Below are 13,367 nucleotides of genomic sequence, written 5' to 3' on the forward strand. Positions count from 1 at the left end.
TTTGGCTATTGAATTGTGATGAAAAGTTGACATGAGTGCAGATCAGCTACTTGGCTGGAACCAGGCAGCAGGAAGGAGAAAATTGTGATTGTAAAGTAGAAATTTACTTCAGTGATCATATATGATGAATGATAATCACAATGTGTACTTCCCTCCAGTCCTCAAGAATGAGTTACAGAAGGTCATTCAGTACAGGAAAACGTACAAGAGAAGAAACCAAGGCGCGCAATACCCAAAGTTTTCCAAAGACCTGAAGGTAATGAAGACACTTTTCGTTATTCTGAGAAGCCTATTCTCTCTCTCTTCAGTTATTATTCAGACAGAAAGATACAAGATTCAGACAAATATACAAGTAAAACCTTGACACATTGAATAAACAACCGGCAGATGCATTGAACCTTTACACTTATCTTACACAGCGTTTGTCCCTAGATGAGCGCATCATAGTGTGGCGGTGAAGGGAATTGCTATTTGTCAAGTATACTGTAAGTGTTGCTACTTATTGCATTATGTTCCTCTGATGGTGTCTGCTGTCAGTTAGCAGTGATCGTTTTGTGACGCAACCAACCACAGGTGTTCTGATATTAGATATATCAAATAACGAATAAACTTAGCAGTAACCTCTCTTCACTCTTCACCCCCCCCCCCCCCCCCCACATCAGATGACGATTGAGAAGTACAACACAGATCTCTCCCTGCTGACAAAGAGATGTGAGGAAATGAAGAAACTCTATACTGACATATTGGTAATGCCCAAGTTATTTTTTTCTGTGTGTCTGTTGTGCAGCCCCTCCAGAGATAGATGGTTCCTCCGGTCCTGAAATGTGGAGATGACCCTTTCCACTGTTTTTCATGTTATCTATCTCTCTGCACTGTGGAGGGGGGAGTAGTGGAGATATATTCCAGACATACATTTCAGAGAAATTATTCTTCAAGGTCATTAACTTCTGCAGCAGATGCTTGTGTCCTCCCTATTTTGAGGGGTGAGCAAACTTCAAATATGTACCGTAGGCCATAGACAATATAAACTCAGCAAAAAAAGAAACGTCCTCTCACTGTCAACTGAGTTTATTTTCAGCAAACTTAACGTGTAAATATTTGTATGAACATAACAAGATTCAACAACTGAGACATAAACTGAACAAATTCCACAGACATGACTAACAGAAATGGAATAATGTGTCCCTGAACAAAGGGGGGGGGTCAAAATCAAAGTAACAGTTGGAATCTGAAGTGGCCACCAGCTGCATTAAGTACTGCAGTGCATCTCCTCCTCATTGACTGCACCAGATTAGCCAAGTCTCACTGTAAGATGTTACCCCACTTTTCCACCAAGACACCTCCAAGTTCCTGGACATTTCTGGGGGGAATGGCCCTAGCAGTCACCCTCCGATCCAACAGGTCCCAGACGTGCTCAATGGGATTGAGATCCGGGCTCTTCGCTGGCCATGGCAGAACACTGACATTCCTGTCTTGCAGGAAATCACACACAGAACGAGCAGTATGGCTGGTAGCATTGTCATGCTGGAGGGTCATGTCAGGATGAGCCTGCAGGAAGGGTACCACATGAGGGAGGAGGATGTCTTCCCTGTAACGCACAGCATTGAGATTGCCTGCAATGACAACAAGCTCAGTCCGATGATGCTGTGACACACCACCCCAGACCATGACGGACCCTCCACCTCCAAATCGATCCCACTCCAGAGTACAGGCCTCAGTATAACGCTCATTCCTTTGACGATAAAAGCGAATCCAACCATCACCCCTGGTGAGACAAAACCATGACTCGTCAGTGAAGAGCACTTTTTGCCAGTCCTGTCTGGTGGGGCGGTGGGTGGGTTTGTGACTATAGGCGACGCTGTTGCCGGTGATGTCTGGTGAGCACCTGCCTTACAACAGGCCTACAAGCCCTCAGTCCAGCCTCTCACAACCTATTGCAGACAGTCTGAGCACTGATGGCGGGATTGTGCGTTCCTGGTGTAACTCGGGCAGTTGTTGTTGCCATCCTGTACCTGTCCCACAGGTGTGATGTTCGGATGTACCGATCCTGTGCAGGTGTTACATGTGGTCTGCCACTGCGAGGATGATCAGCTGTCCTTGCTGTCTCCCTGTAGCGCTGACTTAGGCGTCTAACAGTACGGACATTGCAATTTATTGCCCTGGCCACATGACGAGTTTATGTACAATGCCTTCAGAAAGTATTCACACCCCTTGACTTGTTCCACATTCTGTTGTGTTACAGCCTGAATTTAAAATGTATTAACTTGAGATTGTGTGTCACTGACCTACACATAATACCCTATAATGCTAAAGTGGAATTATGTTTTTAGAAATGTTTCCAAATGAATTAAAAATGAAAAGCTGAAATGCCTTGAGTCAATAAGTATTCAACCACTTTGTTATGTCAAGCTTAAAAACGTTCAGGACTAAAAATTTGCTTAACAAGTCACATCAATTGCATGGACTCACTCTATGTGCAATACTAGTGTTTAACATGATTTCTGAATGACTACCTCATCTCTGTACCCAACACATGCAATTATCTGTAAGGTGGTTTTCCAATGCCTCACAAAGAAGGGCACCTGTTGGTAGATGGGTAAAAAATATATTGATAATGAATACCCCTGTGAGCATGGTGAAGTTATTAATTGCACTCTGGATGGTGTATCAATACACCCAGTCACTACAAAGATGCAGGCATCCTTCCAAACTCTGTTGCCGGAGAGGAAGGAAACCACTCAGGGATTTCACCATGAGGCCAATGGTGACTTTAAAACAGTTACTGAGTGTAATGGCTGTGATAGGACAAAACTGAGGATGGATCAACAACATTGTAGTTACTCCACAATAATAACCTAAATGACAGAGTAAAAAGAAGGAAGCCTGTAAAGAATAAAAATAATCCAAAACATGCATCCTGTTTGCAATAAGGCACTAAAGTAAAACTGCTAAAAACTTGTTATGTTGGGGGCAAACACAATACAACGCTGAGAACCACTCTTCATATTTTCAAGCATGATGGCGGCTGCATCATATTATGGGTATGTTTGTCATCGGCAAGGACTAGGGAGTTTTTGGGGGGATAAAAGTGAAAGGAATAAAGCTAAGCACTGACAAAATCCTAGACACTGGGAGACAAATTCACCTTTCAGCTGGACGATAACCTAAAACACAAGGCCAAATATACTCTTACGTTGCTTTCCAAGATGACATTGAATGTTCCTGGTGGCCTCTTACAATTTGGACTTAAATGTACTTGAAACTCTATGGCAAGAATTGAACTGTCTGATCAATGATCAACAACCAACTTGACAGAGCTTGAAGAATTTTAAAATGAATAGTGTGCAAATATTTTACAATCCTGTTCTGCAAAGCTCTTTTAGAAACTTACCCAGAACGACTCCAAAGGTAATTCTAACATGTATGAATACTTATGTAAATGAGATATTGCAAACATTTCTAAAAGCATGTTTTCACATTGTTATTATGGGGCATTGTGTGTTGATTGGTCAGAAAAATCAGTATAATCAATTTTGAATTCAGGCTGTAACACAACAGAATGTGGAATAAGTCAAGGGGTATGAATACTTTCTGAAGGCAATGTATATATCTAAGGAAGTACTCAGTTGTTTGTAAGGAGAGAAATACAGCATCACAGCATCACACTTGTTGATAAATAGATAAAATAATATTGAACAGGAAGATATGCCTCAGGATATTTACCAACTTTTGGAAACTCAGTTCCCACTCATTGTTCTGTGTCTAGTTTGGCATCAGCCTAGTTGCTGATTGCATAAAGAGAAACTCTTCCACAACAATATATTTTCAAAGAAAGTAAATCCCATTTTCCAACCTCCCCTATTTCCAGAAGGATGATCCATCATCACAAAGAATCCACCTGACTTTGCTCTGTGTTTGAGTTGTGAGCCTTGACAGGGTGAGGGGTGAGCCTAGGGCTTGCCAGGGAATTGTGTTATATTAGATTCCACCTATTACATTCCTGCGGACTCCAAACTTGATTCAACACACACTGGACACGCACACACACACTGGACTTGCTCGCGCACACACACACAGAGGCGCACGCACACACACAGAGGTGCACGCACACACACAGAGGCGCACACACACACACACAGAGGCGCACGCACACACACACACACACACACACACAAGAGGCACACACACAGAGGCGCACACACAGAGGCGCACACACACACACACACACACACACACACACACACACACACACACACATAGAGGCACACACAAACACAGAGGTGCGCGCACACACACACAGAGGCGCACATACACAAACAGAGGCGCGCACGCACACACACATACAGAGGTGCGTGCACACACACACCGAGGAGCGCACACACACACACACACACACACACACACACACACACACACACACACACACACACACACACACACACACACACACAGAGGCGCGCGCACACACACACACACAGGCGCACACACACACACACACACACACACACACACACAGAGAGAGAGGCGTGCACACACACACACAGAGGCGTGCACACACACACACACACACACACACACACACACACACACACACACACACACACACACACACACACACACAGAGGCACACACACACAGAGACACACACACACACACACAGAGGCACACACACACACAGACACACACACACACACACACACACACACACACACACACACACACACACACACACACACAGAGGCGCACACACACACACATACACACACAGAGACACACACACACACACAGAGGTGCACACACACACCGAGACACACAGAGACACACACACACACACACACACAGAGAGGCGCACACACACAGAGACACACACACACAGAGACACACACACACAGCGACACACACACAGACACAGAGACACACACACACACAGAGACACACAGACACCCTCTCACACAGCTTATATCTGTGACATTATCAAAACCTTCCCTCTGCAGGGGAAGGTTTTGCAGTCAGATGCAGAAGCAATAGTATTAGCCTATACTGCAGGAGCCTCAGAGGTGAAAGTATTTAGCAAACGTTGCTCTCCCTCTGTTACTGTAACTTTGGGCATGTTTATATAGGCGGAAATGCTTAAACATACTTTAAAATTACTTTTTTAAATCGCTTTGATGTGCCTCAGGTTCCTGCTGAGGCGCGGGAACCTGTCGTGCCAGCTGAGGCATGATTGACTGTTTCAGCTGTGGCATTTGGACCCGACGTCACCAGAAAATCTATGTTGCTTCCATTTTTTGAGGCAGTATTCTGTAACGCGGACGCTGGGTGTCAAGAAGCAAGTGCACGAGGTGAATTTAAAAATACAATAAACATGGAACAATCCAAAACAAGATTAGAGTCTGGACATGAAAAACATTAATATTACTGCCTGGGGAAAGAACCAAAGGGAGTGACAGATATAGGGGAGGTAATCATAGATCGATGGAGTCCAGGGGTCTTTGGCGCAGGTGCGCGTAATGATGGTGGCAGGTGTGCGTAATGATAAGTAAACTGGCGAAGTCGAGCGCCAGAGAGGGGGAGCGGGAGTAGACATGACATTATTACATGTATGTGGTACATTTTCATAACTGTTAGTACAAAGCTCAAAAAGGATAATAAAAAAGGCAGTTGTTTCAAAACTCAAAGCACATTTTCAATTGACTAAATACAACACACAAAATCATAGTCACTTTTTCACCCAACTTAATCAGTGTTTCATCTAGAAATACATGTTTCACATTGCAATAGATGTTCCTATAAAGTAATTGCCTTTTACAATGAAATGCGCACATTTCTTTTGATATGATTCTGTTCTGTTGTGTTAAAATACATTTTATTATTACTTAATCTGACTGTTCTTAATTGATGATCACTTAAACATTTGGTAAACCAATAGATTTGACATGTACACCAGTTTGTCTAGTACAGATTCTGAGAACTATATAATGAACATGTATGTCTTTGAAAGTAGAAACACAAAGTATAATATTTACTCGAATGTACTACCGTGACAACAACTATTATGATTTTACTGACAGTAAGTTAGAGAAAAAAGAAGAATCCTGCACACTGCTCGTGATAGTACCACTTGCTCTTTAATAAGCGTTGCGTATCGGCCTCAAGGTGTTGTGGGTTCGATTCAAGGCCTTGAGGCTGATACGTAAAGATGATTAAAGAGCAGTGATACTTTCAAGAGCAGTTTTCTTATTTTATTCAACTGTTACCATGCACCTGCAAAAAAGATAGCTCAGATGTGCGAGTGCCTTTTCAATTTTGACTTACAGTAAGTTTAAAAATATCTGATATTGACAAGATCAGAAATGTACAGTAACAAATCCAACCAAATCAAAGTTTATTGGTCACGTACACAGATTAGCAGATGTTACAGCAGGTGCAGAGAAATGCTTCTGTTTCTAGCACCTACAGTGCAGTAATACAATATCAATACAATTACAATACCAATACGCAAAAAGTCCAAAACAAGAAGGATATGCATCCCCTATACAGTACATGGGAACGGGGTGGGGGGTTTACACTGCTTTACTGAAATTGCATTGGCAAATGATAACATGGGCTAGAAAACATGGGCTAGAAATTATAGAAATTAAATTTGAATGGGTAGTGCATGTGTATTGCCTAATGTGCAAACATTGTAATGTACTGTAATTTACAGCACTGTGGAATACTACATTCAAAGGGCCGTTTTGAAACATGTATCTTCATTTTTTTCTATTGGATTAACTAGTTGTTAAAGTAAATAAATTGAGAAGATATTATTCTGTTGTGTTTTGGGGATGGTGATACATTTACTAGTAACCTGTCCAAAATCGTAATGTACATTTTTGATTACCCAAATTCAGTAACATAATCTGATTACTTTCATATTACTTTCCCTTTAAGATGTGCAGGTTAGTGTTTTTGCAATGAATCTTGTTCTGGAGGCAGCTCTGCAGAGAGGTAACAAGCTGGCACAGCCACAAAGTCATTAAATCAGATTTTAAACCTAACCCTAACCTTAACCACACTGCTCACTCTAATACATAATCCTAACCTTGACATGATGACAATCTTTTCTATAAGTTATTGTGACAGTCATCATCTCTCTCGCTCTCTCGCTCTCTCTTGCTCGCTCTCTCACACAACACACAGCTAGCATGACAATGTTTTCTAAAGTTATTGTGATCATTATCTCTCGAAGCCTCCCTCTCTCTCTCACAAGCACACACACACACACACGAGAGAGAGAGAGAGAGAGAACACACACATACACACATCACATACACACATTTACTGTCATTAACTAAACATATCAAAATGGCAAACCGTTAGCTAGCTAGCAACAACCAACGGCTACAATAGGTAAAAATGAAAATGTACCATTCCATTAGGATAAGCCAAAGAGCTAATGTTAGCTAGCTAAAATTAGCCAGCTAATATTTTCCGTGATGTTCTCCCCAACAAACTGCCGTTTTACTTAAGAAAGTAAAACAAGAATGCAGGAGAACAGAGACTACCACTTAGCAGTCAAATCTTTAAAAATGTTTTTTTTGTGTACATTTAGAGAAACTGTCGTTCTTTTCCAGCTGTGTTGTTGTGTAACCTACCGGGCACTCTGTCTCGATTGCCATATGGAATGTTGACCGATGCGCTCGAGCAAGCAGAGAGATCTATTGCTGCGTGTGAAGCACAGATTCCAATCCAAGTTTTAGCTGGAACTGATGTGCCTACGTCCTTATTTAGCTAATAAATTTTTTTTAAATAACTGTACACATTATGTTAATTGATTAAAAGCTTTAAGGGACAATATAATAGTCATATTTTCAGGGTCAAGTTCAAGTGCAATAGTTTTGGACTAATTTGATATTGATGGAAATAAATGCGATTGAAAACAGGGTTTTGTAAATCCTGGTGGATTGTAGTAGTAGTAATAAAATGCATATGCCTATGTGTTTTCTTAAATTCTGAAAACTAATTTAGTTAGTCATAATATAACATCAAAACAGCATTCAGTGGAACAGAACAAAATATGCAGCACAATAAACAGTGCAATTAGCTAACACAGACAAACTATTACCAAACAGAAGCCAACACACACAGCAAGCTACCAGATATCATTAATTAAACATCCATTATTTCATTGCACTTCAGTTTTACTGCATTTTAACAGCAGTGAATTTTTTTAAGGGTATCCTGTTTTATTGTGCATGTTTATCTTTATATACTGGTAGCATATATATTTTTTTATGGAAGTGAATGGGTGGACTGCAACTATGAAAAACACTGCCATAGGTTGTCTAAATTAGGGACCATCTCTGATAGCTATAGGACCGCGGAGACTGTCACACATATTTGCTTTCAATGACCTAGCAAATTCGATGACTTGGAGGTGAAATATATATTTGTTTAAAAATATATATTTAATCACCTGCTGAATAAAAAACTAAAAATGGCCCTACTCCTGAAAAATTTATCGGGCCGGACAAGCTGAAGTGACTCAGGCCGTGTACCATTAGCCGGAGCCTAGAGTAATATGATTCTGCAGAATTCGGGAAGAACTTGGCCCACATGAATCCCCCCCCAAGTCTGAGTCCACGCCGAGTCCCCCTAGTCTCAAATGGAATATGCCCGCATTCAAGCGTGTTGACTGGGTACAGTATTCCAGGAGACCCTAACCTAGTTTGGTGCACTCTGCCAGCTGTTGTTTGCCAAGTGTGCTAAGATGAATCATGCAAACCCTGCTGAAAATGAACATTGCTCCATGTTAAATAATTGTAAAGGTTCTAATGTCTTATATGCAATGGGTGCATGGCCCACAAACACTATGCACATGTTTTTATAGATTGGTGTCTATTAATTGGTAGCATTTAGATAAAAAAACGGCGGTCAATTAGTTGGATAATAACCGAACCCCCCCCCCAAAAAAATGTTGGTTAATCACTCAGCACTAATCAGATTTCAACCCAAAAACTAATATCAACCAAAATAAGACGTATTTTTCATCTTAATCGGATTGTGATCTGGTTATAAGACATTCCAACCAGATTTCAACCAGTAAAGTACGTCTTTATCACGTCGTATGCCCACTGGGAAGTGATATCCTTATTGCTTGTAGGCTACACCACTGCTGTCGTCCTTTCTTCCAGGGGTTTATTCAAGTTAGATAATCTTTGGATGCCGACAGTAGTCACACCATTGGACTGTAGTCTACAAAAGCCTATTCTTCCTCTTTTCCCACCATCCATCGAACTCCTTTTTTCAATGCGGATTTGAATTTCATTGAGAAAACAAAGGTGTGAAATATTTTTGTCGCAAACCTCCTTTCTGAGTTTTAAAGTCATCTTAGAAGTAATCATCTAGTTTCTCAAAAGTAGTTTCTCTGTAATCTGATTACAACATTTTAGCTGGTAATCTAATGTCATCCGTTTTCAAGGTCCAATGCATCAGTTTTTATCTCAATATCAAATAATTTCTTGGGAACAATTAAGTACCTTACTGTTATTGTTTTCAATTAAAATTGTCAAATAGCAAAAAAAATAGCTTCTTACCAAAAAAATTTCTCAAGCAAGAATTTTGCTAGCACTGTTTTGGAGTGGTTAGAGTGGTGAGGGAAAAACTGAAAACTAGCTTTTATTGGCAGAGAGGTTTCAAACTAACTAATTTTCTGCCTGGGGATGTCACCAGGCTGGCCAAAACTCCATCCCACCAAAACAGCTCTTACACTAAAAGGGCATGTCGTGTCTGGACTATCATTAAATGTGAAGACTGTATATTATCAAATCAATTCTCTAGGTTTAATTATTATGTGATTAAACTAATTATGTCAACATTAAATAACTAGGGAGTTGGGGCACCACGGGAAAATGTTTAGCGTTACAGAGTTATAATATCCCGACTATAACTCTTCAGATATTTTAATATCTTATCAATTAGTCTTCCATTAATGATTATTAATTACCTCATCAGTTCTCATTACTGAACGTCGCAAACCCTTGGATATCTGCACGAACTCTAGTTAAAATCATGAATCACCAATACACAAATTGGCTTAATTATTTATTTACTAACTAACTAAATAATCACACAGAATTACATAACAAACAAACAGTAGATATTGGTTACTAACAATGATAGAAATGTCCCTAGTGGGCTAAGCCGATATGACTTCTTGGTAGACAAAGGAAAGGGGTGGGGACTGAGAGCGGGAAAGACAAAATGGATTCACTACACACAGTCTATAATTATATTCATTGAAATGCTAATCCTTTGCACATGAACGGCCGCTCATTCGAGAATAATTGCAATGTATATATTTACGCCCGTATGCCGTTGTTGTCTCTTTGTTGAAAACACTCGATCGTCCTGTAGAGTTCATCAGTCTCTGGTTAACTTTCCCAGAGGTGGTTAGAATGGGTACTTCAGAGTACCATTTGGAAATGTTATCATAGAATAGAGGCTTCGGCAGCTGTCGGTATTCTCGTTCTAGGTTTATGTAATTTCTAGCTGCAGACTAGTAATTTGTGTCCTCTAGAATTTGCTCCTTCTGTAATGAGCGATAGTCTCAGAGTTTAACCATTTCCAGCCGAGTAGCCAAAACTACAGCTGTATGGTCTAATGGTCTATAGAATTGTAAGTATTCCAATGTGGAGACTCTGTCCTGGCGTTCTATGACTTGTCCTTTGGTAGAGTTGTAGTTTAAACCATTTCACATGAAGTGTCAGCTGCATGTTTTCTAGTCTAATGTGAATTTCGTCAGGAGTGGGTTTTATACATTTCAGAGAAAAGGGCGGTCCATGATGCCGACGTAATGTCTATGCTCACGTGGGCATGGTTACTGACTTGGTTAACTTTATATGAAAACCCATATTTTCTCATTTAGAAGGTTAACATCACAATACATCTTTTCACAAATAGTTTCATGTTTAATCACATACGTTTCACAATATTTAGATGTAAACCTGACAGCCGGGAAATGTACACTCAGAGATACAGTTATGTGTGTTTCCTGTCATTCATGAGATCACCAAATGAAACACACTCGTCATGACTGTCCCTTAAGTGTTCACGGACCATTCCCACATTCTCAAAAGTAGAAATATTGTTTAGTTTTCCCATTTTGGGGATTAGGAATTTTGAACTAAGAGAAGCACTTTGTTCTGGTAGACTCCCCCTCAATTCTACCAGGTATTTATGACCTGTCGTAAAGTCATAAAACTGTGGAGGGGGGGGGTATTGATCCTCCCCCTAGGGCACGTCATGACAGGCATTATCATCATTTTCACAATTCACAGTATTATTCCAACCTCATAGCATGGGAATACTATATACTTGTTTTTGACTGCACTGGGCATTAATGACAAGCCCTTTGTATTAGTTGGTGACCCTTTAGTGAGTTAAGTGTAGGCATGGATTCATGCCATGGCCACCCGTCTGTCTCACTTAAGATATTTAGGTCGAGTAATTGCTTCCATGCTCACGCAGTTTATCAGCTCATTATTAAAAAAGGAGTTTGTAATGAACTGGAGTTACATTATGCATCCCAACCAAACCAGAGACATCAGTTAACCCCATTAATTAGAAAAAATATATTAATACCTGTGGGTTGCTATGTATTGCAGATTATAATCTCTGAAAGAATGATAGCAAATTAAGTGCTTGTGCCTTGCAATGTCAAAAATAATGGCAAATGTTTTATTTTCTTCTCAAAGGCTAAATTCGGAGAGCCAATGGATCAAGATTCTCAGGAGCTGTTTGGATTGGTGTGCCAGTTTGTCAACGACTTCAAGAGGACACATGCTGAAATCAGATAACAATATTTGCTGTCCTTGAGATACTATCTATGTAAATTCAGCCAGTCTAAATAGAATTTAGTTATAATTTGTGTACCACACAAGCTGTGCTATTTCAGTAGTAAAAAAACCCTGGCATTCTACTGAGAAACATAACTCACAGCTGTGACTAATATTATGATCAGGCGGCTAGACTTGAGTATTGCAATTTCAGTAGGAAAACATTTTAGTGTATAGTACTATGCTGAAATTAGAACAAGTCTACACTGAGTGTACAAAACATGCTCTTACTATGACATAGACTTACCAGGTGAATCCCGGTGAAAGCTCTGATCCCTTATTGATGTCACTTGTTAAATCCACTTCAATCAGTGTAGATGAAAGGGAGGAGACAGGTTAAAGAAGGATTTTTCAACCTTGAGACATGGATTGTGTATGTGTGCCATTAAGAGGGTGAATGGGCAAGACAAAAGATTTAAACGCCTTTTGAACGGGGTATGGTAGGTGCCAGGCACACCAGTTTGTGTCAAGAACTGCAACGCTGCTGGGTTTTTCATGCTCAACAGTTTCCCGTGTGTATCAAGAATGGTCCATCACCCAAAGCACATCCAGCCAACTTGACACAACTGTGGGAAGCGTTGGAGTCAACATGGGTCAGCATCCCTATGGAACACTTTCGATACCTTGTAGAGTCCATTCCCAGACAAATTGAGGCTGTTCTGAGGGCAAAAGGGGGTGTTTTGTACACTCAGTGTATAACAGCTATGTGGTTTGGAGACCATAGACTAACTGTTAGTTGGGATTCATTGTGACAAATTGTCTGAAATCGATTGAAATAATTAATTGAATTGAACTTATGAGACAGTAGGGGGAATGCCAGCACTTTATTTTTCACAGCTGTCTGTCTGCTGGCAAGGGAACCTAATCACAAAAAAACACTCACACACCAGCCTTCTGAAAACAGTCCATTTGATTACCTATTTTTTCTTGTGTTGATTGGGGACACAGAGATTTCATATTCCAGTACCTCAGGAATGGCTCCAAGACCGTTCTCTGATTCAAGACAACATCTGGTGCTGTTTGCCATTTAACATTTTTTCCCCCTGTCCCTTCTCTCTTGTAATTGGTATTGCAGCAGCAAAATGGGTGCTGTTAGCAACAGCTTGAAAATACTTTAGATTGATTTTGAGAGAGCGAGAGAGAGAGAGATTGTCTGAGTCTTGACATTTTAATTAGGGGACAGAAAAAAAAGCAGCATTGGTTAGTTGGTCTAATTGTGAACCAACAATATAATGATCCAGGACCCCATGCTGGGGTGTTTAATTCATAAAGCCGTACATGTAAAACAAAAAATATAAAATTTCAATTAACTATTCATGTAAAAAATGCTGGTGAATGATTTCAGTTAGAAAATGGAGAGAGAACATTTCATTAAATGTGACTTTCACTCACAAGATGATTACTTACTTTTTTTAATGATATTACATATTTACCAAGACTGGGTTCTTTTGCCCTTGTTTCTGAAACAAATTTGTTCCGATTTGGTAC

General features: G+C 40.3%; 1 long non-coding RNA gene across 1 annotated transcript; it reads left to right on the forward strand.

The window, feature by feature from the left end:
- Positions 1-417: 417 nt before the first annotated feature.
- LOC106567326 (uncharacterized) lies at positions 418-12,225 on the forward strand. The gene is made up of 3 exons (XR_006758457.1): positions 418-485; positions 663-746; positions 11,739-12,225. It is a non-coding gene; the product is annotated as an uncharacterized lncRNA (long non-coding RNA).
- Positions 12,226-13,367: the final 1,142 nt, after the last annotated feature.

The sequence above is a fragment of the Salmo salar genome, chromosome ssa13 (genome assembly GCF_905237065.1).
Source record: "Salmo salar chromosome ssa13, Ssal_v3.1, whole genome shotgun sequence".
NCBI lineage: Eukaryota > Metazoa > Chordata > Actinopteri > Salmoniformes > Salmonidae > Salmo > Salmo salar.